Source organism: Melozone crissalis, unplaced genomic scaffold, assembly GCF_028551555.1.
Source record: "Melozone crissalis strain CALT ecotype California unplaced genomic scaffold, PUWL_Pcris_2 ptg000066l_1, whole genome shotgun sequence".
Classification (NCBI taxonomy): domain Eukaryota; kingdom Metazoa; phylum Chordata; class Aves; order Passeriformes; family Passerellidae; genus Melozone; species Melozone crissalis.
The window spans coordinates 2,152,368-2,175,595 of NW_026535844.1; the positions used below are offsets into that span (position 1 = coordinate 2,152,368).

The 23,228-nt window shown below is 50.1% G+C and overlaps 1 pseudogene; it reads right to left on the bottom strand.

Moving 5' to 3' along the window:
• Window positions 1-23,228, bottom strand: part of LOC128945551 (uncharacterized) — a 1,882,792-nt pseudogene that overhangs the window by 1,551,443 nt on the left and 308,121 nt on the right.

Sequence of the window (23,228 nt, forward strand, 5' to 3'; positions counted from 1 at the left end):
GCCCAGCACTCCGCTCCTCACATCCAGACATCACTCCAGTCTCTCAACTCTTATTTGGCTCGTTGTTTTTGGGGTTTTCTCCGTGCGTTTGGAGTCCCACAAAGAATGCTGGTCTTGGAGTCACTTTGCATAACCCCCCCTACCTTCTCAGGTGTCTTCACTATTCTGGAAAGGTACAACTTAGCCTCAGGCAAGGCTCTGCTAATACAAAATGAGTGATTAGCCTCAACGACCCGTTATTACAATAACAAAGCACGCAGAACTTGAGCAGGGACAGTGATCTGGCTGCCTTTTTGTAACTTTTTCTCACAGAAAAAAATCAACTGAATTTTTGTTCATAACAGTTATCTTATCACTGAAACTGCAGGGAAAACAAAAACTCTGGGAGAATCTCTTTAGTGTTAGAGAGTCAAGGCATTCCTTGGTTCTGGCCTGGATGTGCAACAGAAGCCAATTCTTTCACAAATAGCCTGGCTGTGCAGAGAAAATCATTCCATGCCATGCGAGTTTTCCTAGATTTTCCTAAACTTTATGTAGTCTGAACCAATCTAAATCCACTGCTTTAATGTTCATTGCTTCCAAGTTGTGTAAGTTTTTAGTATTTGGTTTCCTGTTGGACCCAGATTCCTTCCCCTCTGATGTTAATTCGGTCCACACTCCTGGATTTCCTTCTCAACCTTTTCCAGCCCAGGTATCTCCAGCTCTGCCGGGGCAGTGTCTGGGGTAGCTGTTGGTTGCTGTTTGCTTCTGGGCAATGTTGATGTTTTGTTGCTGGTCGTTATCTCTATGGGTATCTTTTGGGCTGTTCCCAGTCTGTTGAGATGTTGAACTCATCTCTATTGAGTGGTGTAACACCCCTTAAATAAAAGCTTTAAAATTCATTTCCCCAAGGCAAAGAAAACCAAGCCTGAGCAGAGAAATAAGATGTAAAAGAACCGAAATCGGTACATTTTGAAGCACTGCGGTGACGGATTCCCCTTCCTTAATAACAGCCTGTCTTGTAGCTCTTTTCCCTTCTGCTGCCCTTGCAGAGCCATCCACAAACACATTTTCTCCCTCAGGCCAGGGAATGTCCCATCAATCTGTCCCAACCTGGGTCTGGAGCTCTGTCCCTTGAATGCAGTCCTGGGTTCCTTGCCAGCCCCTCTCCAGGCTGTTCAAACAGGAGGCTGGGTTAAACCCTTGCCCTGTCCTCAGTTCTAAATCCTCCTGTGCCATTGAACAAGTTTCATACTGTAATAACCTAACCCTGCTCATCCATTTTGAGGCTGTTTTGGTTGGCAAAGCTTTGTTGGTTTGGTTGGCAAAGCAGACCTTGATGCCAGACTTGAACTATATGAGATCCTCCTGTGGTCATCAGTTTTCAGACCTGAGCTCCCATGAAAGCTCTGGCTGCACAATTTGCAGACAATGAGGCCACTCTGTGGCCACTGGGTTAAACATTTTAACACAAGCATTCCTTTGGCAAGACCCTGTTTTAACATCTACTTATAATTCAAATTCTTTTTCCCTGTCTGGAAGGGCTAGGCCACCTGCTTTAGTTAATCTTCATTTTAACACTTGAAAATTCTGTGTTTCCTCCTGCTGTCCATCCATCCAGTTTGTTGACTGGCAGGATAGGAGTGTTGTAGGGAGACACTCCTGGCTCCAAAAGCCCTGCCTTTAACAGGGACTCAATCCCAGGCTGTGAGCCCTTCCTTGCCTGTCTTGGAACCGGGTATTGCTTGTCCTGGTTGCTTTAAAGGAATTTGTAGAGGCTCCATATCTAATTTTCCCTATTTCCTTGGGGCTGCCCACACTTCTGGGTTCACTTCAGCATGGGCCTTGTCAGACATTTGACACAGTGGTACAACAGACCTGGCCTCTGTATGACCTTTTATAAAATTAATTTGCGTTCCAAGCTTAGTGATCCAATCCTTTCCCAGTAAATCATGAAAACAATTAGGAGCAAATAAAAATTTATGCAATTCAAACCCATCTCCCGCATGTTCTAACAGTGGTTGAATAAAACCACACATCCTTCCCACTTATCCCATGATTAATCAAAGACATTTTTGCCATTTTCTCCTCTTGGGGTCTGAGATTCAGAGTGGATTGAGAGGCCCCTGTGTCCATCAGGAAATGCCTCCTCTCAATGCAGACGCACCCTGAATGTTCTCAAGGGCTGCAGTGTGGAGGGTCCCTGGTGTGATGGGAGCTGTGACAGCCCTGCCAGTCCATGTCCATCAAGGGGTGGACTTGCTGGTCCTGAGGGTGCTGCTGTCTGTGCTTGCAGTGTCCTTGTGCCCTGCAGCTGGAGCCCTGGTTCCTTGCCAGGGGCTGTTTGGGTGGGCTCTTCCCTGCCGAGGAGGGCAATGCCTCTGCCAGGTGCTTGTGGCCGAGCCCATGTCCTGGGTGCTGGGGCCCCCTTGGGCCCTGGGGTTGATCCCTCAGGGGCTGTAGGAACTGTGCCCTGGCCTTTGCCTTCAGCTTGGCCTTTTGCTGCTCCCTTCTTGCATTCACCTGCTGTGCCTTTGTGCCCAAGTGCTGCAGGGCCTACTTCTGCCCCTCCTGCAGCCCCCCTCAGTGCCTGTGGGTGCTTGTCTTGCTTTACAAGAGAGGTGTCTGCTCGGGAAGGCAGAAAAAGCTTCTCTTGGAATGGAGAATGCAAACCCCCTCCCTCTTAATTTTTAGAATAGTGAAATGAAGGGGCTCTCAGGCAAAGATATGGGAATAGGAATACCAGTTCTTTACTAGTGTGTATAATAAAGCAAACAAACACCAACAGCTGCGGCACTGACAGCAAACAGAGCCCGGACCCAGTCCCGGCCTTTGGGCTGCGGCGCTTTGCCCTTGGGTGCAGTTCCGGGCACGGCCGGCAGGGGCGCTGGTGGCTCCCGCGGGGCGGGGCAGCGCGTCCCTCCCATGGGAACCTCTCTGAACAGAAATAGAGCAATCCCTTCATCTAACTCTTTCAGTTTTTTACCTTCTCTAGCCTTTCTCCCGTGTTTTGGGAAAGAATTTGGAGAGGGCTGCCTTTTAACTGAGCTCCTAGTGTTTCGATAAGGTGCTTCCTGTGGAGAGAGAGAGTTTCCCTGAACAGCCGGAGCTGTGGTTACCAAGGGGATGTAACTCAGAGCAGGACGGGGTCAGGGGAGGATATCCCGCCGAGGCTCGGTGGGAGTGTGGGCAGGGTCTGCTGCCGGAATCGGCAGAGGGGGATCTTCCCGTGGAGCCCGAGGCGGAGCGTGGGTAGCCCCCACATGGCTGATGGCGGCTGATGCGGCAGCTGCCGGCAGAGCAAAGGCAGGTGGGAGAGCCCGGCAGCAGCGGCGGTGCCCAGCGCAGGTGGCACGGGCAGGGCAGCCGGGGATGGGATGGCTGGGACCCCCCCTGGGTGCGGTGGGCGCGGTGACCTCGGAGCAGGCGGCAGGACAGAGCAACCCCCTTCCTCCCCAGCATGGGCGGCAGAGCGGCCGCGGGCCAGGCAGTGGGAGCAGGGCACACAAATTGAGCGACAGTGTCGGGGCAGGTGGAGCTGCCCTGGGCAGTGAGGCCGCACCTGGGATGGAAACCGGGGCAGGCGGAGCTGAGGCGGGCAGCGAGCCGGGACCCGGGACAGGCGCCTGGGCCGCGAACGGAGTGGGCAAGACCTGCAGAGGATCCCACTCTCTTTCTGATTTTTCCTCTTGTTCTCTTCTCTTTCATTTCCCTTTGTCTTTTCTTGTTTGGTCTCGGGTGTTTCTCAGAGTTCAAAGATTTTTACTCTCCTAAAGTCTCCTGTCTAACATATGGCATGTTGTCTTTCTTCTAGATTAAATGGGTTTTTTTACAAATAAATCCTAAACCTAACAAATCTAAACTTCTGCTTGGATACTTGAAATGGTCCACGAGCTAACTCACGACCTCCTAATGTTGTTTTTCTCATCAGCTTTTATTTATCCTTTGGCAAATTAAGCACCTTTCAGTTACTTGCTTTGCTACTCCAAAAATCCCAGTGCACCCATAGTTCCTTAAAAAATGATCACATAAAGCTTGAGTACCCCAGTGCGTTTTCTGATGCATGTCTTCTAATATTTTCCTTGTAAGCACATTTTATTAAGTAATTGTCTTCCATCAAGAAGTTTCCATTTCCCTGATTTGTCTTGTTCACTTCCAGTCTTGTTTAATTCTTTTTTCTCGGCTTCCCTAAACTTTGGAATTTCCAGTTTTTCCTCGTTTGGAGTTAATGTTAACATACTCAGCTGCATTTTCCGCTGCATCCTTAGTTTTGTGATCCAACAAATTATTTCCTCTTCTTGCTGGGGTCTTTCCCTTTTGGGGTTCCTTGACATGTACTATAGCTATCTCTTTTGGGTAATATTAATGCCTCCAAAACCTCTAAAGTAAGTTCCTCATGTACTAGTCCTTTTCTTCTTGAATTAAGTAATCTTTTTCCTTTTCAAATTTTTTACAGGTATGTACTACTCTAAAGGCATACCTTGAATCAGTATATATAGTTCCTTTATTTTGTGTAAAATATTCTAGTGCTCTTTTTAAAGTATATAATTCACAAGTTTGAGCTTACTAGTTTAAGGTTAATTTCCCTTTTTCCAGAGTTTGCATGTTTTTCCCATCAACTACTACATATCCTATATTTTCTCCTTTAGCAAGGAGTTGTATCTGTTAGCTAACATAGCTTCCAAAGGACTATTTTTTTTTTTTTGTCCTTTGTATCCACCTTACTGGTTTTCTGTCTCATTTTTCAAGATCCTATCTATTCATTTTCTGCCTCTGTTTTTCCCTTTCACTAACAACCTAAATACCACTTTTCTTTCAACTACACACACGAAAATAAAAAATCTTTTTCTCACAATACTTTTAATACAATACACCTCCCTCAAAGGAAATATAGTGAACCTGAAAATACACAATCTGCATTACCTATACTTTCATTCATCTGCATTCACTCACTTTTATTTCTCACTCACTTCCACACATTCTTTCCCACCCACAGGACACAGAGTGGATCCCTGTTGACAGAGAATCGCGGGTCCCTGTGGCCCCCCCTCACCGTGGGGTGGCCTCTGGGTCTCAGTATCTCCGGGCCTCCTGGGAGGGCCCTGACTCTGCTGCCTCCGGTGCCGTTCACCCGTGAGGCTGATTTGTGTGTCACTCACACTCTTTAGCCACGGCCCCCTCACACGCCCTGGGGACAATGGCCCCTTTGCAGGTCACCTGTACCTTATGCCACAGCCCCCACCCACCCAGGAGAACAATGGCTTATTTGTGGGTCACACACTCCTCTTTCCACAGCCCCCCCTTCCCACCCGCCCAGGAAGCTGAGGCTGACTTTGTGTGTGACTCGCTCCCACACACAACAAGACAACAATAAGGTACCTTTTACTTTCACATCACCTATTACAATTTTAGGTGTTTCTGGCCAGTTCCAGTGCTCTTGGATATCCCTCAACCCAGCTGTGTTGTCCAACCCCAGATGCTCTTGGGTGTCGGAGTGTCGGGGGATAGGACGGTCGGGACGGCCGGAGTCGAGAGATTTCTGCAGCCAGGTCGTGGAACTTGCTGTTTATGGCAAAGGGCCCTGCTTGGAGCTGCCAGGCACAGCTCGGAGCAGGCCCGAGAGAAGAGAGGGGTAGAGAGGGAGAGAGGGTAAGAGAGTGAGAGGAGAAGAGCGTAAGAGAGTAAGGGTCCCGTTACAATACAATCAATCTTCTTCTGTGTTGAATATTCTATTTCTCACTAACCAATCTAGTACAAGATACAAATCCTAGACCATTTACATACAGCCTATAAGAATCATTACATCACCATACTGTGTTAAATTTTAAACCCTAAAAACTCCTCTTTGGCCCTCTTCTGCCAAGTTAGTAGGGTCTGCTCTCACCCTTGGACCTGTCTGCAAGCAGAGGGAATTGTTTCATCAAAAGGGGATTACTTTCAGCTGGCCACACCATTTTTTTTCTAGTTGTTCAGGAACTAAGATATTTCAAAGCTTGCTTTCATTTCAATCTCGCTTATAGTTTCTATATTGTCAAAATCTTTTGCCAGACAATCATAAGGCTTTTGTGTTTCATCTTCCCCACCACTTGGGCATTTTTTTGTCCCTCAGTCCATCTGTGTGCTCCAATCCCAGATGCTCTTGAACATATCTTCAATCTGGCAGAATTTTGCTCAACCCTGAATACTCTTGGAATGTTAATCCCTCAACCCAGCAGGTTTTAATTCTGGATGCTCTTGGGCACTCTTATCCCTCAACCCAGCAGGTTTTTAGGGTTCCCTTTTGTCCCGTTTCCTAGTGGATTTGGGCTCGGAAACTCCTCTGCTCCCTTCCTCCGAGGGGTCCAGCCCCTCTCTGGGACCCAGTCCCAGTTACCCCGGGGGATTCTCTCACTCCTCTTATCACTCGCTGTGTCTCTTTACTGGCTGCTTCCCTCGAGGAAAGTTGGAAACGCAGCATGGGAGACTCCAGCACTCACTTGGCAGGTCTGGGACAACCAGCCCGCCTCTCATTCACACACATTCATGCCCCTCTACCTGCCCTCCTGAGAAATACTTACCAATCCCTTTTCCTTCCCGGGTTCTTAATGCACATTACTACTCTTAGGGGGCCAATTACCGCGGTTCTAGGGAGCCTTTTCCCTTCTCTTTGTTTTATTGTCTCCTTTTGTCCACCATAACCTGCAGCTGTCAGTCACCCCAGGGGAGACAGAGCGAGGCTGCCAACGGGGCAGGGCGCGCCTTCCCCACTCTGACTCTCCTAAAGCACCGGCAGCGAGGTGTTAGTAACCATCCTCTGCTACCAAATTGTGAAAAACGCCAATCACTTGCTTTTGAAATTTTAAAATTTTAACAGTAATAAAATGGTTATATAAAGTAGTAATAATATTAGAGTAATAACAATTGCGACAAATCAAATTAGGACAATATGAGACAACAAATACAAAGAGTTACTGATGTCCGAGTACTTTTTTCTAGGCAGCAGGAGCCTGAAAAAGGACACCCATTAACCCTTAAAAACAATAGCCTGTTGCATATTCATACACTTCATACATGATGCATAAATTCCATTCAAACACAGGATTCTGTCTGGTAATCGTCAATTTCTTCCTCTGAATCCTAACAGCGACTTCGAGGCAGGAAGAAGTTATTTCTTCTGACAAGAGAGCAATAAATTCTTTTTCCCTGAAAGATTTAGGTGTCCTGTGGCTGCTATCTCGCTGCAAGTCCTTTCTTTAAAAAAAGTCTCTTACCAAGCATAGCTTCTATTTTAACATTTTTTAATAACCTAAAACTATATTTAACCCTGTACTTAGGAGAATTAATACAGCAGTACTTTCTAACACAAGACATATAATATTCATTTTAATATTTGTGAAAACCCAATCACAGAATACGCATTTTTTACAAGTATAATCCCACTTCCAATCTCTCCCAGTATGGTCCCAGCTGTCTCCAGCATGGTTCCAGTTGCTTCCTCAATCAACTCAGTGAGTCCCAGTATGATGCCATTTGCTCCCAGTTACTCCCAGTCAGGCCCAGTATGGGGGATGATGTGCAGGGAGTGCTCACTGTGACACTCAGTTCCTCCCAGTATTAGTCCAGTCAGTCCCAGTATGATCCAAATATGAGCCCAGTGTGCTCCCACTCTCTGCCAGAATAAACCAGTTTTGCTCCACATGGTTCCACTTGCTCTCTGTCACCCTCACTTTCCTTCTAGTCACTCCCAGTATATCCCAGCGTACCCCAGTTCCCTCCACCATCTTTCTAGTTCCTTCCAGTATGATCCCATTTGCTCCCAGGCACTCCCAGTCAGCCTCAGTGCAGTGGCACTCACTGCCAGTATGATCCTAGCCATCCTCAGCACCATCCCAGTTCATCCCAGTATATCCCATTTACCCCTAACATGGTCTCAATTGCCCCCCCCAGGCTCCTACTCACTCCCAGTGTGATCTCAGCATGATCCCAGTATGATGGCAGCATGGAGTCAGTACAAACTCAGTACAATCCCAGTATGATGCCAATAGGATGTCAATAGAAAGCCAGTAAAGTCCCAGTCACTTCCAGTATGATCCCAGTGTCCATCAGTGCGATCACAGTCTGCCCTGGCATGGCAATATGATCCCAGAATAATGTCAGTACAAACCCAGTACAGTCCCATCATGATCCCAGTACGATCCTAGTATGATGTCTGTATCAACCCAGTACGATCCCAGTATGATGTCAGTACAAACCCAGAACAGTCCCAGTCACTCCCAGTACGATCCCAGTATGATGTCAGTACAAGCCCAGTGCACTCCCAGTCACTCCCAGTACGATCCCAGTCCAGCCCAGTCCCTGGCAGTGCTGCCAGTGCTGGGATCCCCCAGCCCTGTGTGCGTTCCCCCCTGGCGGATGTGCCGAGAGGAGCCCCAAGGGCTGGCAGTGGCCAGGCAGGGTCCCCAGCAAGGCCCAGTTTGGATGTGCAGCGCCCAGTTTGCCCAGTTTGCCTCTCCTTTGGCCCGGGCCGGGTTCCCCCCACCCGCAGCGGCTGGAGCAGCCGAGAGCCCCGCGCTGCCCATCCCGACCTGTCCCGGCTCCATCCCCGCTCCTGCCGGGGGCTGCGAGGGCTGCGGGAACGGGGCACCGAGGGTGTGGCTGCTGCTGGGGGAGGAGGAGGAGGGAGGGAAGGGCAGGGATGGAGGGGGAGGAGGAGGTGGGGTTAGGGAAGAAGAGCAGGGGGAGGGGGAACGGGGGGAACGGAAGAGCAGGAGTGGGATGAAGAGGGAGAGACTGTTGTTATCTTATTGTTATTATATTGTTAAAGAGTCCATACCTTCTCGCTGGTTCTCTGCCACATAGCTCTTCTCTGTTCTCTGTAGTGCAGTTCCTCATGGTTTAACAGGGACTCCTCCTGGGCTCTCAACCCACCCCTTTTATCCCAGCTATCTTTACCAGCCACAGCTGCTGCCCAACTAAGGACTTCGCAGCTGTGACTCATTTAGAATAGCTAGGACCCACTTATCCAATATACATAGGACTCTCACTACATTCCAGTTGTTGTATTCTTATTGCTGTTATAACAATACATATATTCAGGCCCCCACAAGAGAAAAAGGTGGATCAAGGCTGAGCTGAGGGAACCACGCCATCGATCCCTGCCTGAATTCGCAGCGCCGACCTGAGGGATCATCATCCCCCAATTGCGCCGGTGAGCGGGGAGGGGGAGCTTGGCCCAGACATCCTGGAGGGTTCCTGGGTTGGGGTTTTTGGGCGATGTTTGGAGAATGAAGAAGTCCAAGGCTGAGCGGAAAAGGCCCCTTGGGGGGACATCGGGGGGTGGCGGTGGCGGCTGCCGGCAGAGGCAGCCTGGAGGAGCAGAGCCCTGTGTCCCCCAGGAGCCCAAAGTGGGGAGCCCAGAGAGGGGGGAGCGGCGCCATTGGCGGGAGCCTCAAGAGCCTGGAGAGGGGCAGGGGGGACTCCTTGGAGCCGCTGCAGCCCAGAGCAGAGAATGAGGGGAGAAGGGAGCCCGGGAGCCCAAACAGCCCCGGCATCCCGAAATGGGGAGAGCGAAGCGGGGGGAGCTTTTGGCATTGCAGGTACTGCCAGCAGCCTGGGCAGGGCGGGCACCGAGGAGTAGGGAGACCCCCAATCCAAGCGTGACACCAGCAGCTGGGACAGGGGGGAATCCCCGAACAGCAGAGGGGAGGAACCAGGGACGGGGAACTCCTGGGAGGCTTTTTCAGGGCTGAATCTTGGTGTTTGGGAGGTGATCTTGGTGTTTGGGAGGTGGATCTTGAGCCCAGATGGCTGGTGATTTGTAGAGATGGACTCAGGCAGAGGGACCTTCAAAGTCAATGTGTGTTGGGGAAGATGAAACAGGAAAGCCTTATAAATATGATTGTCTGGAAAAGATTTTGAGAATATAGAAAGTATAAGGAAGATTGAAATGAAAGAGATCCCTCAATTCGTGAACAACTGGAAAACAATGGTGTGGCCAGCTGAAGGTAATCCCCTTTTGATGAAACAATTCCCTCTGCTTGCAGACAGGTCCAAGGGTCAGGGCAGACCCTACTAACTTGGCAGAAGGGGGCCAAAGAGGAGTTTTTAGGGTTTAAAATGTAACAAAATATGGTAATGTATTGATTCTTACAGGCTGTATGTAAATGCTCTAGGATTTGTATCTTGTACTAGATTGTTTAGTGAGAAATAGAATATTCAACACAGAAGAAGATTGATTGTATTGTAACGGGACCCTTACTCTCTTACGCTCTTCCCCTCTTACTCTCTTACCCTCTCTCCCTCTCTACCCCTCTCTTCTCTCGGGCCTGCTCCGAGCTGTGCCTGGCAGCTCCAAGCAGGGCCCTGCACCCAGGCCGTTTGCAATAAACCGCAAGTTCCATGCCCTGGCTCCAGAGCTCTCTCGTCTCCGTCCGTCCCGACCGTCCTACCCCCCAATGCTCCTGCAAACGTTCTCATCCCTTGTTTTCCCCAAACCAGGATTTCCCATTGCCAACCCCTGGGAGGCTGCAAGGAAGAGGAAGATGCCCCGGGACACTGAGGCAGGTGAGGAGGAAGTCAGTGCCCCTTTCCCCTCTGTGCTGCTCCATCTCCCAGCCCAGCACGGCCCCAGCTGCAGCTCAGCCCTGGGGGGATCTCCTTGCCCTTGCCTGTGGCACAGAGGCAAATCCCATCCTGTCCTTGTCCTTCCTCCCCCAGAGCAGGAGCTGAGCATGGAGAGCAGGGAGGACAAATGCCCGCAGCAGAACCTGGTGGCAGAGGCCGTTTTGAGCGGCTCCATGGCACAGGAAGCCAACGGGGAGGAAAAACCCCGGAGATGCCGCACGAGGAGGGGCTGCAAAGGCAGCCGGCGGGGATCTGAGGGGGAAAGAGCCAGCCTGGGCCGGGAAGGCGGCCGGAGACGGAGCCAGAGCTCGGAGCTGGTGCTCCATGAGCAGCTCCATGATGGGGAGAAGCCCCACATGTGCGAGGAGTGTGGGAAGAGCTTCAGGTGGAAGTGCAACCTGATTGTGCACCAGAGGATCCACACTGGGGAACGGCCCTATGAGTGTGGGGAGTGTGGGAAGAGCTTCAACCGGAGCTACCACTTGATCATACATCAGAGGACCCACACTGGAGAGAAGCCGTACGAGTGTGGGGAGTGTGGGAAGAGCTTCAGAGAGAGCTCCAACTTGATCACGCACCGGAGGACCCACACTGGGGAGAGGCCCTACGAGTGTGGGGAGTGTGGGAAGAGCTTCAGGTTGAGCTCCGGCCTGATTGTGCACCAGAGGATCCACACTGGGGAGAAGCCCTACGAGTGTGGGGAGTGTGGGAAGAGCTTCAGCCAGAGCTCCAGCCTGATCACGCACCAGAGGACCCACACTGGAGAAAGACCGTACAAGTGTTCCGAGTGTGAGATGTGCTTCGGAGAGAACTCCAGCCTGATGAAGCACCAGAGGATCCACACTGGGGAGAGGCCCTACGAGTGTTCCAAGTGTGGGAAGAGGTTTAAGACCAGCTCCCATCTCCTCCGGCACTATCGGATTCACAGGGAGGAGAGGCCCTTCCAATGCCCCGACTGCGGAAAGGGATTCAAAGAGAACTCCAAACTCATCACCCACCGGCGCACCCACACTGGGGAGAGGCCCTACGAGTGTCCCCAGTGTGGGAAGTGCTTCTCCAGCAGCTCTGACTTGACCAAACACCAGCGGAGGCACCAGTAAGGGAAGCCCTGTGAGTGCCCCGAGTGCGGGCAGAGCTTCGTGCGCTGCTCCAGCTCCATCCCCCACTGGAGGAGACACTTTGGGCACAGCCCTGGTCACTCACATTCCCTGTGATCCATGTTGGGAACACACCTGGCTGCTTCTCCTTTTGGTTTGGCCTTAATTTTCCTCTACTTCACCTTCATCCTTTAAAAACATCCAAAACTGAGTTAAATGAAGGAAATTGATCAAATGTATCTGACGTTCCATAATTTCTCAGTTGTTTTAGATGGTATTTAGAATTTGGGGGCACGTTCTGTGTGGAGTTCTGCTGTTCCTAAGAGGCAGGAATTTGATCTCACCCTTCTTGTGTTGCTAAGAACTCCTCCCCTGACCCAAACCCCAACTCCACCCTTGGGATACCCTGTAAAAACTCCACGGCTCTGCCTTTGCCTTGTCTTTGGGGGGTAAGGAATGGATTCCCAAAGGATCAGCCCTTTTCCCACTTGATTCCCAAAATTTCAGCTTTTCCCACTGGATTCCCAGAGGATAAATCTTCTCCCACTGGATTCCCAAAGAATCAGCCCTTTCCCAGTGGATTCTTAAAATTTCAGCTTTTCCCACTGGATTCCCAAAGAATCAACCTTTTTTCCAGTGTATTTCCAGACGATAAATCTTTTCCCACTGTATTCCCAGAGGATCAGTCGTTTTCTCACTGGATTCCAAAGGATCAGCCTCATTCTTTACTGGATTCCTAGAGGATCAAGCTTTTCCCACTGGATTCCCAAAGGATCAACCTTTTTTTCCAATGGATTCCCAGATGATCAGCCGTTTCCCACTGGATTCCTAGAGGATAAATCTTTTCCCACTGGATTCCAAGAGGATCAACTTTTTCATGGATTCCCAGAGTATTCTGACTCTGTGTGGTGATTTGACGGGAAATAGGTTTTCTAGGATGTTGTGGTCAAACCAATGGGTGCTCAGATTTTAATATTGGCACCTGGTTTGGCCCCTGGGACATTAGATCTGCCTCCGAGAACACAAGGGTTTAAAGCAGAGCTCTCCCCTGGGAGGCTCTCTTTGGATTTCCGGTGGGAAAAGGATTTGGATCTCTTCCCCCGTCTGTGAGGTGGCCGGGCCTGGGACAGAGATGGGAGGTAGGCCCGGCCCAAGGGTGGAAGAATGGAAGAAGTACTGAGAGGTATTTCCTGCCCTTCCCCGCCCCCTCGGAGAGACAAAGGGGGAGAGAGAGAGAGACAGAGAGAGAGAGCCAGAGAGAGCCGTGCCAGGGACTGTTATCTTGAAATTTGATATCACGTGTTGCCAGCACAGCCTGCCCGCGTGTCTGGCTGCTTGCAGGAGCTTTTAACCCCTTTGTGGACAATGAAAACATTGCAGAGCATTGACCTTTCTTGGAGGGGAGATGGAGTGGAAGATGAAGAGGGAACTGAGCAAGTGTTGAAGGTCTGAGCAAGGGAGAGATATGAAAAGAATAGAGAAGAACTCGGGTGGAAGAGATGATGGAGTGGCTGCTTTGCTGGACTCCTTTTGTATAGCCATGGACAGAACCATGTTTCCCTGTGATAGAGACTGTATCCAGGGGGGACAATGCCCTGGAACCAAGAGGGTTCAGTGTTGGTGCCCCTCGGCCCCAGGGGGAATAATTTGGGAGGGGCAGGTGTCCCGAAGGAGAGACTGTGCCCTTTTTGGAATGGGAAAAGGCATCCTTAAAAGATGACCCTGGAAGCAGCTCTGGTCCGTCTTCAGTGGTGAGAGCATTGGACATGAAAGGAAGAGGTCACCATGGCACAAGAAGGACTCCTCTCCTCTTGATGAACTGAAGATTGATTGTTTGAAGGGTGGTGCCGGACCGAGAGTTGGTGATTTGGGGAATGTATTGTATTGTATTGGAGAGTTGGTGGGGAGGAGGGGGAGATGTATTTGTGAAATTTTCATTTTCCTTGTGTGTTTCTTTTTTTCCCTTGTAGTTTAGTTAATAAATTCTTCTTTATTTCTAAGTGGGAGCCTGCTTTGCTTATTCCTGGTCACATCTCACAGTAGAAACCAGGGAGAGGGTATTTTCATGGGGGCACTGGCATTATGCCAGTGTCAAACCATGACACTCTGTCACTGTTATTTTTGTTTGTGCTACTGCATTTGTATTTTTAATTTTTCCTTATAAAGAACTGTTATTTCTACTCCCATATCTTTGCCTGGGAGCTCCTCAATTTCAAAATTAATTATTATTTTTATAGTTGTTTATTGTTATTATTATTACTACTAATAATAATCATCATCATCATCAAAGGGAGGGGGTTTACATTTTCCATTTCAGTGGAGGCTCCTGAAATGGGGAGACACTGCCAAGGATGGGCCATGTAAAATAGTTCCTAAAATATGTAAATTAGTTTATGGATATGTGTGAGGGTCTATGAATATGCAATAGGCTGATGTAATTAAAACCAGATTAATTAAAGAGTGTCCCAGAAAATAAATGGGGGGTCTTGGTGGCCATAACAACCTTCGCCCAATGGTCTTTGTCTCCCATTACATCAGCCTGTTGCATATTCCTAGACTTTTCGCATATCCATAAAGTACTTTAAATATTCCAGGAGAAAAATTGGCTTCATCCTGTTTGGGGGTCCCACCTCCCTCCCAGCTCAATTTGGGGTGTCCCATCCACCTCCCAGCTCAGTTTTGGTCTCCCACCCGCCTCTTTTCCCCACTCTCCCCTTTCCGATCGTTCCCCCAGTCCCCTCCCCCATGTTTGGTTTTAGGGGCTTCAGGCCCCTCCTTCTCCGATTTGGGGTCCCGGCCCGTTTTGGATTAATTTGGAGTCCCCAGCCCATCCCCAGGGTCACCTTCCCCCCCCACCAAATCCGCTCCTGGCAACTGATGAGTCATCAGCGAGACACGCTCTGATTGGCTGGAAATTACCCCGCGTGATCTCTGAGTATTTACCGCAGTGAGAGGCCTTGGTCTGTGCCTGGCAAGTGATGAGTCAGAGTCGGGCCGGGCGCTGATTGGCTGAAAATCGCTGAGCGGGGCCAGTGCTCTGAGTTTGTGCCCAGCAAGTGGATCGTCATCAGTGCCGCGCGTTCTGATTGGTGGGGATCTGTTTTGGGGTGAAGATGGGAGGAACTGGGCTTTATTTGGGTTTCTTTGGGGTTACTTATGGACTATTTAGGGTTTGTCTTGGTTTTTACTTGGTTTATTTCTGTTTATTTGGGGTTATTTGGAATTATTTGGGTGTATTTAGAAGTATTTGTGTTTGTTTGGGATTATTTGGGTTCATGTGGGTTTATTTGGAATCATTTGGGGTTCTTGGGGTTTATGTTGGTGTATATGGGGTTTTGTTAGGTGTACTTGAAATCATTTGGGGATTTTTGGGTTTAGGTTGACTTTTTTGTTTGTTTTTTTGGGGATTATCTTGATTTCTTTGGGGTTTTTGGGGGTTCTTTGGGGTTTATTTCGAGCATTTGGGGGTTATTTGGGTAATTTGGGGGCACATGGGTTCAAAAAATCTGGGAATGTGTCTGCTGCAAAAAACGGGAATTTTTCCTTAAAAATCCAAGAGTTTTTCCCCAAAAAACTGGGTGTGTTCCCTAAAAAGTGCTGGGCATTTCCCAGCCAATAGCGACGTGCCCTGCTCCAAACAATCCAATCACCACGCTTCATCTCCCAAATTAATGAATCACAGCGCACCCCGCCCCAAACCAACCAATCACTGCACGCCTCCCCTAAGCTATTCCCACCTCTCTTGAGCTGAACCAACCAATCACCGGGTGTCTCCCCTGTGCAACTCCCGCCTTCTTTGCCTCTATCCAACCAATCACCCCACGCCTCCCCTTGGCAAAGCCTGCCTCCCCCGCCCATCTACTGTCAATCACCGTGCCCTCAACGAAAGCAACCAATCACCGGCCTACTCCCCTCAGCAACTCCTGCCCTCCCCCCCCCCCCCCCGCCGCTCCAGCCAATCAGAGCCGAGCTGGAAACAGCGCCCCCTGACCCCGGGGCCGGGCATGGAGCGGGCGCCCCCTCCCCCCCGCCCCGCCCCCCGGGACCCCCTCAGGGACCCCCGGGAGCCGCCCCGGGCTCGGGCGGGTCCTGCGGGAGGCGCTGGAGAGAGCGGGGGAGGCGCTCGGAGAGGACGGGGGGCTCTGGGAGCTGCTGAGGAGGCGCAGGGACAGGTGAGGGGTCCTGGAGGGGTCGTGAGGGGAATTTGGGGAGGGGTCTTGAGGATGTTTGGGGGGGATTTGGGGAGGGCCTGGGGGGAACTTGAGGGGGTTTTAGTGGGGTCTGGGGGTGCTGGGGGGGCTTTGGGGGTAATTTGGGGAGGGGTCCTCGGGGGGTGTCACGATCCCTTCTCATGGACGGGTTTTGTGATGGTTCGTGGATTTGATCTCAGGGTGCAAAAAGAACCGACCCAGTACAAGGGGGTTTGCAATGATAATCGAAACAAATGCACCTTTACTGAATGAGCACAGCAAAATGCAATAGAGGGATTAAGGGAGAGAAAAAGACAGAGGAAGAGAGAGACAAAAGAGAGAGAGAGAGAGAAAGAGGGGGATAGAGCTACCAAACGTAGAGACGAAGTCCTTTGGTCCAGTCCAGTCGAGGATCCGCCTGTTACGTCGGAGAGATCTCAAAGTCTCTCGCTAACTCAGAGGTTTTTATTGTGATAACTCTATTGGAAATTGCGAGGGGGGGAAACAGATACAATAAGGAATAGATGTAACAGGTAGTCCATGCTCTCAGCAGTAAATGAGAGCCATTGTCTTCTTGGTCCAGCGGGCCAGGCAAACATCTCGCTTTGGTCAGCTTGCCTCCCCCACACACCTGCCCCGGGCTGGGGGTTTCAGTGCCAGTCCTTGGAAGGAGCAGAGGGGCCTTTTCACATGGGGGTTCCATGTCTCAGTCCTTGATGGAGAGGCTCCTTACATCCCAGTCCGTCTGTCACGGTGGTTGTAAAACAGGTGAGGGTCTTCTGTGGGGGGACCACCTGAAACTGAGGAGAAGTCCAGCCAGGCCGAGAGGTGGGACAGCTTCCAAGGCTGTTGTTGCACAAAGGGCACAGTGCTCCCTTCTTCTTCTCATTGTCTCAGTGTAGCATACAGCAAACAACACCTGTGAAAACAATGGCTTAGCACTGTGCTCTGAGGTCTCGGGGCCATTGGCATGTGTAACTTTCTCCTACAAAGCCAGAGATTTTCAGACGGGAGGGGGTCTTCTCTTCATCGGTCCCCAAATGAAGATCATGAGGCAGATGAGGGAAAATTCAGATGGACTCTCGCAAGGACCAATTTCAAGTCTTTATTGTTTCTGTTGGCTATAGTCCATTCACTTGCCTCAGCTGGAGGTTGTACTTGTGAAAAACGCCAATCACTTGGTTTTAGAATTTTAAAAGTTTAATAGTAACAAAGTGGTCATAAAAATAGTAATATAATTAGAGTAATTAAAATTCAAATAACTGAGATTTAGGACGATACAAGGCAATAAGAACAAAGAGTTACTGATGTCCCGGGTACCTTTTTCTGGGCAAAATAAGCCCAAACAAGGACACACATGTAAAGAGGTTAACCCTTAAAAGCAATAGCCTGTTGCATATTCATACATCTCATGCATGATGCATAAATTCTATTCAAACAAAGGGTTCTGTCTGGTCAGTGTCAACTTCTTCCTTTGAATGCTAATGGAGTCTTCAGAGCCAAGCAAGGCGGAAAAAAGTTTCTTCTGATAATGGAGCAATAAATTCTTTTTTCTGAAAGATTTATCTGTCCTGTGGCTGCTTTCTGGTGTGAATACCTCATTCCCTACTTTAAAAAATATCCTAGTGTTGAAGATTGCAATGCAAGATGTTTTCAATTACCATCTGTATGGCAGATTATCTTTTGTCAAGTGGGCAGTTTGCCTTCTCTCTCTCTTTGAGTGACCACATTCACAACTCATTCGGGAGGGGACATCTGCTGATAACAGACTACTGGATGTCACTGCATGACTGATAAGAACTAAAACATCCCATTGTGAGATGCTCTGCCCAGAAAGAGGAGCCAAGCGTTCCTACCCAGATAAAATCCAGAAATTTTTGAAACACCAGCATGTCTTTCTCCACTGGATTCCCCAGAGGAACAGCAGCTGTCTCTTCTTCCACTGGATCTTCAGAGGACGAATACATCCTTCTCTACAGGACCCCCTTGCTCGAACAGAACCACACCTGACCCTCCAGGAGGACTGCAGCCACATTTCCAATTGGACTGCCACCAACACCCCACAGGATGTCTGGTTGGCTTCTGACTCTGTCAGTGTTGTTCTAGTGTACTGCATTGTTTCTTTTATTCTTTTTTTTTTTCTTTTCCCTATTAAAGAACTGTTATTTCCTGCTCCCATATTTTTGCCTGAGAGCCTCTTAATTTAAAATTTATAGCAATTCGGAGGGGTGGGGTGGGTTTACATTGTCTATTTCAGGGGAGGCCCCTGCCTTCCTTATTGGACTCCTGTCTTTCCAAACCAAGACCCTTGGTATCCATCAGAAGGCAGAGGCTGTTGTCCCTTCCTGTAATGATTTTTGCTCGGAAGTGATTATCTGCAGCACAAAACCACCATCCACTATTGACATTCACAGGACAATGACATTCTTATAGAGATGCTATCAAGTTGCCTTGTGTGTGCTTCTGGCTGTTTTTCTTGCTCTCTGGATGAAAACATCAGCCCAGCGTCTGATGGCCAATGCTGCGGGTGCTGCCCGTCTGGCTGTGGCCAGCAGCTCATGCCCAAACACAAGCGGGTGCCTTCTGGGCAAGGGGATGGACTGGCACGAGCAGCCATTTTCCCTGGTGTCACGGTTTGATGCTGGCACAATGCCACTGCCCCCATGAAAATACATTCTCCCTGGTGTTTACTGTGAGATGTGACCAGGAACAGAGCGAAGCAGGCTCCAGCTTCGGAATACAAAGAAAAAAAACTTTATTAATTTACAATATATAAAAGAAACACACAGAAAGAATGAAAACCTTCCAAACATTCCTCTTCCCCCAACCAAATTCCCAATACATCACAGTAAGGCAAAACCTTGGACTCGCAATTCAGTTGCCACCCCTCAGGTCACCAACTGTCAGTCCATCACCATCCCTCAGATAATCAATTCTCAGTTCATCAAGGAGAGAGGAGTCCCTCTTGTGCCACAGGCTTCCCCAGGAAACACAATTGAAACCTCTTGCGTTTCCATGTCACACGTGGCACTGCCCAGAGATCATTTCCCATGGTGACATCTTCCTTCCATGCCCAGTGCTCTCACCACTGCACATGGACCAGAGCTGCTTCTGGGGTTCTCCTTTTAAGGATGCTTTGCCCTGTTCCAAAAATGAGCACAGTCTCTCACTTTTGGGACACCTGTCCCTCCCAAATTCACCCCCTGGGGCCGAGGGGTCTCAAGAAAAAAGATCTTCTTCCTCACTGAAGGCAGAGGGCACCACCACCCTCCTCATCCATCTCTGTTCATGCCACTCTTTCACATCACATCACTGCACTCTCTTGGCTCCGAGCCATTGCCTCCCCCTAAATGCAGTCTCTGTGCCACAGGAAAAATGGTTCTCTCCATGGCTATACAAGAAAAGTCCAGCCAAAGGCCACTCCATCATCTCCTCCCGCCTAAGATTCTTCTCAACTTCTCTTGTGACCCATCTCCTCTTATCTCATCTCTATCTCTCTTCTCATTCAACTCCAGGAGGATCAGCATTTGTAAGGTTTCCATCATCCAAGAAAAGGGTTAAAATCTCCGGCTCTGCCTGCCCAGAACTCCCACGCTGGCCCTGCCGGGCACCTTCTCTCTGCACCCCTTCTCCTTCTCGGCTGTGCTGCCAGCACAAGATGGCAAATTTCAAGGTGGCACAGGCACAGGCACTGGCTCTCTCTCTCTCTGTGGCCGCTGCCCGATGCCTCTCAGTACTCCTCCACTCTTCCATCCTGCAGGGGCCTTCAGCTCCCTTCTCTGTCCAAGGCCCGGTGTTGCCTTCTGCGAGGCAAGGCGACCTGGTTCTGAGGAAATGACACGGCGACCCACTCCCCAGGGTCGCTCGGGCCAAGAACACGCTAACACCAACGTGGTGGACGGTTCAAAGGTGTTTATTACTTCTTCTCGTGGGGTTTTATAGTCTAAGGGGTTCTCTACGTCAAAAGGGGTCTGTCCTTATTATCTATGGTTAGTAAGGAATGGAAAACTACTGGGTAAGGAATGGAAAGTTACTAGCACTACTGTTAGTGGGGCCACACTCCTAGGGTAATCTCTTATCTTAGGGGAACAGGGGGTCCTGCCTTTCTGTGACATCGCGTAATCTTCCGAAGCGCCTGTCCCTATCTACCACATCTCCCCCCCCTTTTTCACAAATGAACGAGGTAGTCATATACATAGGTACTAAAATGAGGTATAAGGTTGTAACTTGACAAGGGAAAGGGGTCTTGGGAAACCTGAGTAAGCTTTGGCCAGACAAGTTCGTAAAATCTTGTGACTGGCAGTGTTCCCTGGTTGAATTCACAGCAATTGTCGTCGGCCTAGGTACAGGATGTTGGTCCGTTCCAGACGGCTCTGAACGAACGAGACCAGTTTGTTCAGCAGGCATGGTCCGAAGGTAACTGTCAGAAGCAGCATCGCCAATGGACCTATCAGGGCAGAAATCAGAGTGGTTAGCCAAGGTGATTGATTGAACCAGGACTCGTACCAGCCCTGTTGGGCTTCCCTGTCTTTCTGCCTCTGAGCCAGTCGGTTCCCGAGTTCTGCCATGGAGTCTCTCACTACTCCCGTGTGGTCTGCATAGAAACAACACTCCTCTTTCAAGGCGGCACACAGGCCCCCTTGCTGCATGAACAGGAGGTCCAGGCCTTGCCTGTTCTGCAAGACCACTTCTGAGAGTGAGGAGACTGACTTCTCTAGAAAGGAGATGGATTTCTCGATCCTTTGCAAGTCCTCATCAATGGTCTGTTGCAGCTGTGACAGTCCTTGGTGCTGGGTCGCTAGGGCTGAGACACCTGTGGCCGTTCCGGCTGCTCCCAGGCCGAGCAGCATTGCGATAGTTATACCTGTCATTATTTCTCTTTTGTGGATCCGGCTGGGTTCCTCAAGAAGATGGTACACATCTTCGTCTGAGTGGTACAGGACCCTAGGAACAATCAGAACTTGGATACAGAAGTCATTAGAGTCATTGAATTTGGCAAGGAACACACAAGGACTTACTCTAGATCACTGGCAAACCCACATCCCAGATGCGGATGGGACTACCCACTTATTGTTTTTCCTGTTAGGCTTGACAACTTTGGTGCAGACATTGCCTTTCCGCCTAGCTAGGGTTGCATTGCCAAAGCATCTGCCGCGGCCTGTGACTTGACTCAGGGTGATTCCTTTGCGGGGGATATCCCATCTGCACTGGTGAGGGGCATCGGCTGAGGAATAACTGAAGGGAGTGTTTAGAGCGACTCCTTCGTAAAAGGGGGGTTTGACATCGTAACAAAGCCAGCAGGACTCGGTTAGGTTAGGGTTGGATTCGTTCAGGGATACAAAGGTAGCTTCTAACATACGAAGGATTGGGTCTGAGTCTGACTCGGTTAAGCGGCTCATCTGAAAGGTCTCCGCTAGACCGGTCGGGACATTGCTGACCCCTGTGGGTAAGGTTTTGGGGTAGGTTATGTTTCTCCCTTTCGGCATGCTTTTAATCGCTTTGTTGGGTCCGACTGCTCGGGGTGCCGACGGTTGGAGCCTGATAATTCGCACGTTCACCCTCTCTTTTGGCCCTTGAAGGACCACTGTCCATGTTCTGCCTGTGGCCCAGCTAGGGTGATCTGGCTGCAAGACCGTCATGTTGTAATCAGTGCATGCCAGGAATCTAGGGATTTTATTTCGGTTTCGATGGAAGTTTCCGTGAAAGAAGAAGGGTATTTTGCAGCCGATGGGTGCCCAGGTGAACTGTAAGAATTTGTCTGGCTCTTGTGGATCCCACCCAGGCCCCGACGGTCTGGCGTCTGTAACTATGGTTTCGCAGCCCCAGTGCCCACAATATCCCCACCCTGGATGATTGCAGTAGCTTTTCCCAGGGTTTGAAGCTGGGCACCAGTAGGATAGGTACGAGTGTGTGGCGTGTGGGGAATGGGGGTCTACCTTTGGTTGTCCTGGAAACAGGTCGGTGATGCGGAGCACGAAGGATGGGGTGTTTGGTGTGGTGATTTCTTTGAGCACTTTCGCACTACTAAGGTGTCGCATGACTCACCTGAAGGGCTGATGGGGGTAGTGGTCTGGGCTGGCTTGCCCTCTGGCAACAAGCCCCAACAGCAAAATCACACAGAAACATCGTTGATGCTTGGGTCTCACCCGTGCGGGTCTCTCGGGCGCTGCCTGGCAGCTTGGTGGTGTGTCACTTTCCTCTGGAATGGGGATGTACGCGTCACGAGGGCGTCCCACGAGCATGTCCTGTAAACAAAAACTCGCAATTCTCGTCAGTCTCATTCTGCTCGCTATGAAGGTCTGGTTTAATCGACTTAAGTGGACACCACCTGATTTTGCCGTCCTTTTTGACAGCTGCGTACCCTCGCCCCATGAGCATCAGCCTCCAACCCCGTTCCCACTCGCCTAACTCGTTTCTAATTACCACCTGTGGGCCCTCTTCTAGCATTCGAGTGGCCCAGTGTTTTTGGACGGGACTGTTTGTTTCATCTCCCCTAGGGAATTGATTCTGTGCCAGCAAAGCGGTTGCCAGCATACGTGCCTGATCTCCTGGGTGAATGGCATTGGCAAAGCCTTCTGCTTTTGCCAGCACTTCTATCTTGGTTTTCAGGGTCTGGTTTGCTCTCTCAACTATGGCCTGTCCGGTACTGTTATGTGGGATGCCTTGCACTAAGGTGATGCCCCATTTCGAGGCGAATTCCTGTACTGGTTTGGAGGTGAAATTGGAGCCATTGTCCGTTTTGATCTGCTTGGGGATACCAAGCCAAGCCATGGTTGTCAGCCAGTGCTGAATTGTGGCTTTGGAGTTAGTTTTGGGGTGCTGTGTGGCTATGATCGTTCCGCTATAAGTGTCCACTGTCACTGCAAGCCATGCTCGGGGCTTCAGCAGTTGACATAAGGTGAAGTCCGACTGCCAGATTTCTGAGGGCTTGAGACCTCTCGGGTTGACCCCGCAGGTCCAAAGGGGTGACTTCTGGCAATGAGGGCAGGTGGCTACCACATGTTTTGCGTCCGCTGTCGAGATTTTGCATCTTTTCGCCAGTGCTTTGGCTCCGATGTGGAGCGACTCGTGCAGTTGACGAGCTCTTTGCAAGGTCCAAACGCCTTTCGCTGCGGTGTCCGCTTTGTCGTTGCCGATCTGGAAGTAACCTTTGACTGGGTCATGGCTGTTGATGTGGATGACTGACACGGTGCCCTGTCGCGAGGAGAGTGCTTCTTCCAGCATTAGGGCTGCTGCTGAGTTCGACACACCCGGTCCTGCCATGGCTAGGCAGAGCCTTGCCACGAATATGGAGTCCGTTACGATGTTGAGGTGTTCGTCTTGGAAGAGTCCGCACGCCAATACCACTGCTGCTGCCTCC